At 36.2% G+C, this 6,000-nt stretch overlaps 1 protein-coding gene across 1 annotated transcript in view; it reads left to right on the top strand.

Moving 5' to 3' along the window:
• Positions 1-1,018: 1,018 nt before the first annotated feature.
• Positions 1,019-6,000, top strand: part of br (broad-complex core protein) — a 43,072-nt gene continuing 38,090 nt past the window's right edge. The window contains exon 1 of the mRNA XM_066396282.1: positions 1,019-1,131. The gene's annotated coding sequence lies outside the window, so the exon portion shown is untranslated. The remainder of the gene's footprint in view (positions 1,132-6,000) is intronic.

Below are 6,000 nucleotides of genomic sequence, written 5' to 3'. Positions count from 1 at the left end.
CTTTTAACCCCAACACAAAATTCCAAAATTCGATTTAAATTTGGGAATTTTTGACCCCGATGTGAAATCGGAACATTTTAATTTTTGTCTGGAATTTGGCGGCGAAATATTGTCATTCAAAAATGAAATAACGAAACCAGAGTTTTTCGCAGGAATGTATCAATTTTCATATTTTTAATTGAATCGATATTTGAGCCTCTAAAAAGACTCTAAATGAGCAAATTTGTATTATTTTAAGTTCAAATTTCCGCCGAGGAAAAGGAGACTCGAAATATGGAAATATTGCGTAAAAAGTTGCGAAAAAATTAAATTTTGGCTTTAAAGAAATGGAAAATCGAAATTTCTGGAAAAGAAATTACTCATTTAGTCACTGTCCACCAAATACCGCCCTTCTCTTAAAATGTGGCAACCCTGCAATTCCTCATACATTTCATAGACAAAAGGGCACAAGTCTGCTTCCCTTTGCGGATTTGAAGACGGAGGGGGCCCTATAATAAGAAAACAGAAAAAACTCCTGTTCTATATGGTTTGTATAGACGTTGGTGAATAGCCAAAACAACCGGTTTGATGTGTGCAATTTTTTCGCGAAAAAAATTGCATAGATCTTAGCCCCTTCGTACAGGGTCATAGGTCAGGGATGGGCATTGTTGTTGGAATTGGGGTGGTCGGTTAAGGTCGTTAGCTTCTCACGCCCAAAATTCGCAAGTATGGCGTTGAGAACAACGTCAGAACATAAATAACCTACGCCAACAGCAGCACAACAAGCAAGATAAATCTGCTGTATTAACAAAAATTCAAATAAAAACACGTTGCTGAACCTACGACAACACCGGGGCCTCAAAAACAAAACCACCAGAAATACGGTGTGATGCTGGACCAATGGAAAATTATCAGTAGTATTAAGTTTCAAAGTATTTAGAGCATTATTTGCACTCGACCTAATCTAACGCGAAAATTCACTACCAAAAAAAAAATCGCCTAGAATTTTTGTGTTAGTTAGTATCGGGATACTGAACTGACTATTATCGTTTACATGTCTACGTATCTCGGAATGGTATAGTGGTGATAAGGTGTTTTTATATTTCTAGGTGACGATTATACAATGGAAGCTTACTGAACTGAGTAATTAAGGTAAGTCTTATGAGGCCGAGAAGGGACATTTCCCATGAGAGGAAATTAGTTTACATGAGCGAACCTTCGTTTGGAACTTGGTCTTGGGTCAAGGTGCCAGCCACTCTAGATTTTGCAATGCAAACGTGCATTTAAGTTGCATAATGTATGGTCAAAGTCAAAAGATGGGGCACGTGTGTACATGCCTCATACCCAAAAAAAAACATCTGGGTCTTCCTGTTTTTGGATAATTGCAAAAAAACAATGAAAATAATTGCCCCATTATTGTTTTTTTTTATTTTGTCCTTTGATAATAACGAAGTCAAAACATTAAAATAAAATGCGTCAGTAAACATTATTCCTGTTTGTTCGTTCCTACGTTTTTCGCATTAAAAAATTGGCGATCTTAGTGCGTTATGTAAGTGTTCGAGGCAGCATTACACATCATGGGAATAAACGCATAATTAAACAAATTAAAAGTAAAGAGCACATCATTTTAAGAAATTATTACATTTTTGCGCAAGTGTATCTGCAGAGAGATTCAAAACTATGGGGTCAAACTTCTAGGGATTATTTAGAGCAACAATGGAGACATTTGAGCATAAGAACCCAAGTCCCGAAATGTCTCCCTAAGGCGCTACGGCCTTATGATGCTTTAAGACAGTTATGCGCAAAAATGTGTTTTATCGAGTTTTAATATGTTTCACTTTAATTTGCTTGTTCAAAATAACACTACAATAATTGTTTGAATTGTCATTTCGGACAACATTGAATCGGCAGAGGTAGTCCAGTTCCGTGACCCCCTAGATCACCCGACCTGACACCTTTAGGTTTCTTTCTGTGAGGACATATAAAGTCTCTGGTTAATGAAACGCCAATAGAAGCAGAATAAGACATGGTTGCACGAATTACTACGACATTTGAAGTCGTTCAAAACGAATATCAAATTTTTAGCCAAGTCGGCAGAAACCATGTACGTCGGGTGCATTTAAATGTAAGGACGACCTTTTAAACAATTACTGTGGTGTTATTTTGTGCAAGCAAATTAATGTGAAACGTACTAAAACTGGATAAAATACATTTTTGTATATAACTGTTTTTAAGCATTATAAGACCGAGGTGACTTGGAGAGACATTTCGGAACACGGGTTCTTATACTCAAATGTCTTCTATTATTGCACTAAATAATCCCTAGAAGTTTAATTTTATAGTTCTGACTTACCCTGTATAAGAATCTTGAGAATTTTGGACGTTTAAAGTGACGCATTAATAGGACAATATAAATAAAAAATAACAAAAATTCCATGCTAAATAACTTGACGCCCATTGGAGCTTGAGGCACTCATGAAATCGAGAAAAAGTGAAAATATCATTAATTTGACTGGAAGACAATTTCTAAACAAATGAAAATATCTTTAATTACGATTTTTTTACCGCAATCGAATCACATTTAACTTATTTCTAATAGCTTCTATTTGAAACACTCTATACATCGATGTTGGTTAAACACAGTGCTTTGGGGATTTGAACACCAGAGGTAAAACAGGAAATTTTTCGAAATAATTTTACATCAGATCCGTCACTCTCATAATAAAAGCTTTTACTTACTGAACTCGAATAAATGCTCTTGTTATGCATTCGGCCCATTCTGTTCTAAATTACCAGCCGCCACAGGCCAGCAAAACATTTATAAAAATTCACTGTAATTCCTTTTTCCGCAGCTTTAACCTTAGAAATTTCCTTTTCCATAATTGTTGTAATGTTAACTTCGAAATCAGTGTGAAAGGACAAGTAAATCCCTTTGGGCAAAATGCTTTTTTTGTCGTTGATAAAAGCCGTCGTTTAGTTACAGGTGATTCATCCGGGTCGACCTCAAGTAAGTCTTTACTTATTGTTAATTCTTCTTCTTTTAGGTATCAAGGTAATCCAAATGCAACGTTATGACTCTCAAAGGAGGTTTAATGGAACCCCCCACCCTCCAGATTAAAATTTTCCATCAGCCATTGTTACTTCAGATGTTCTGATTAATTTTCTGACGTTCTAATAAACTGGTTTATAACTGAACTCACTAAAAAATCAGAAAAAGCCTCAATTCCTAGTTCCGATTACTAAACACGCAGAGTGGTACTTTATCTCTTCACAATACTTTTGAAGGACTTTTCATTCTACAGCTAAAATCCTATGAATAGGAGATTCCATATTTTTTTTAAAAACAGACAAACATTGACATAAACAAACATGCCAGATTACGCAACATACATAAAAAGAAGTAATAAATCACACGTCGAGCCCGAGCCGCGATAGACCCTTTTTTTCTGGGTTATTACCTCTGCCGGCCGCTCGCCGTAACAATATCCTTTATTAAAATTGTTGACTTTTTCCAGTTCCGTTTTTCTTTTTCTCCGTTTTTTTGTTTGTGTTTTTTCTTTTCCTAAAATATCTGAAATGGAAATTTTCAATTGCGTTTTTTCTCGAATTAGGCCCAACTCGGAGAGATCGATATAAAAAATGTGTGCTCAAAATGCGCATACTGAGCAGTAGAATTGGATTATTCATTAAAACGCAAGTTGCCTAACTTGAAAAAGTCTTAGATAATACACTTAATTGAATAGAAGATTCGCGTTCTGCGGGAAATAGTTTGAGTTTTGTCATTTTTAACGTTTACACAGAATGAGGTGCCATTAATATGGAGTAACTAAAAAAATTACAAATTGGAAATTTACACACAAATGAAGCAGCTGCACTTACGCACCTGCAGAAAGTGATTTAACAGTCGCTCTGTTCAAAAATGGGTTTCTTACCCATTTATTTCATATGTTGATTTTGGCTGACTTGACACACTCTTCAAAACCAAATCTAAAAATGTTCGCAATTTCTTCATCTTATCTACTTTACTTTGCGACTGTTTATGGCCAGTTCTATTTCCCATTTTTCTATGATGATTAATTGCTTACAAATTTTCATTTTGTAATTTTAGTACCTAGTTCGTACTTATGGTACCTATTTCTGCGCAAGCACGAAATATTCCAAATTTAAACACCCTTAACAAAAATTTTCATAAATTTCACAACACCCAGTTTCATTACTCTACCAATTATAGTACAGACTGGAACTAACACCTCCTAAGACTATGCAAACTATCCATTTCCACTATGTCCGCGAGCCCTTGCGTAATTTTTCAGTTCTTAGGGGAGCCACCCCCCGTAATGAACAGCTTCCCGCCAACGGGGGTGTTTTAAAATGTAGTTGGTTCTCCTTGAAAGCTCTCTAGCTTTATTGATTTTGTGTAACTAAGACATTCTTCCCTACAAAATTTAAGTTTTAAAACTAAGCACCGAGAGCGCTAGCTGGCCCGGGAAATGCAAAGAAAATGAGGGAAAAGTGCGTGGGGAGGCAGGGAGGGACTGGAGATTTCCCTGAGCATTTAGGGGTTTTGTAAATATGTCACTGTCTAGAATCCGAAAAAAGTTAATGGGTTTTAGGACTGAGATAACTGAAGTACGTAAAAGTTGAAACAAGTCCTGTAAAAATAATTAAAAAAATTTTTTAAGTTTTCTTAGTTCAGGCCTGTGCTTGAGAGGGAGGTTGAAAAGAGGGGGGGCAAAGAGAGTTTCGACGTGTCCTTGGCTTTTTCACTTTCATTAGGGAAATTCAGGCGGAGTTTTATGAAATTTGCGTAAAGGAAAGTTTTATTATCCCGGATAAAACCTCTGGTTTTAGAGCATCTCCGCACCCCCGGAGACTGCGTTATATTTACCCAAATATAAAAATTGCGTCTGATGGGCGTATATTCAAAAACCAACCTTTCTGGGTCATTTACGGCCATAAGCACACAACATATTTTGAAATAGAATGCAATGCAATTGCTTAGTCTTAAACAGAAAAATAACACTTTTAATCTTTAAAGGTCACGGGGACATCTCTATGCCGCTGTCAGTAAATAAAAAAATCTTTGTTGAATGCATTTCAAGTGGCTCTATCTTTGTTTAACGAAAAGATCACTTAAACGGCGATGCCAGAGCTGTGTCTGTCTCTCTTCCGTTTGACGAGAACCCGATGGTTCATCTCACCGACTTATCCATGAAGTCATCGCGCAGATAAAGATGGAATAAAGTTTGCAATTTAATTAGCGAAATTTATTTTTATGCGGAGTAATTAACCGTTGTTCTTAGTAGATAAAGCTTAATAAGATCATAGAAGTTTGAAGGTTATCTGCAGCATAATAGGCAAACAACCCGCGATCTCCGGCTTCACGTATGTACCCAATCGAGGATGCCTTTGGCCTTTGATAATGCCAAATTCTTGGTTTTTATTTATTTTCGTATCACTTCAAAATGTCACTTAATTCGTGGTGTGGTGTATAATTTATGGCTCTTATGGAATTCGAGAAGCTTCCTGTTGAAATCTTGTGCCAGTTAAAGTCATCAGGACGTTGGTAATTGTGCCCTTAAAATGAACTAATATCGATATTCCACCCTTAAAACTTAAAGAAACGAGATTTTATTGATTAATTTGGAGGTATTTCCAAAAATTGGAAAGACACTTTCGCACTGCTTCCGGCGCTAAAACTTTACATTGTCATGTGGGACGCCCTGTATATTATAAAATTTTTTAATCTGCTAGTCTTTAGGATTAGTTTACCTGTAGAGATACCATCGCTCTTAGATTTCGAGTCGTCTTAGGATTAATGAAAGTCGGTTTCTAATGATGGATTCCTTTTAAATCTTCGACTCTCGAGCGTCCTCCATAGGGCACCCTGTGTACTTTTACACAGTGTAAACCTACCGAGCACAATGAGCAATTCCTTTATATACTTTCTTATAGCTAGCTTTATCGGTTTTCGAGTTACTTAAACTTTCATGAGGACATGCCGCAAATTTTATAAAACAA

Source organism: Euwallacea similis, chromosome 1 (assembly GCF_039881205.1).
Source record: "Euwallacea similis isolate ESF13 chromosome 1, ESF131.1, whole genome shotgun sequence".
Taxonomy (NCBI): domain Eukaryota; kingdom Metazoa; phylum Arthropoda; class Insecta; order Coleoptera; family Curculionidae; genus Euwallacea; species Euwallacea similis.
This window is presented reverse-complemented; position numbering and strand designations above follow the sequence as displayed.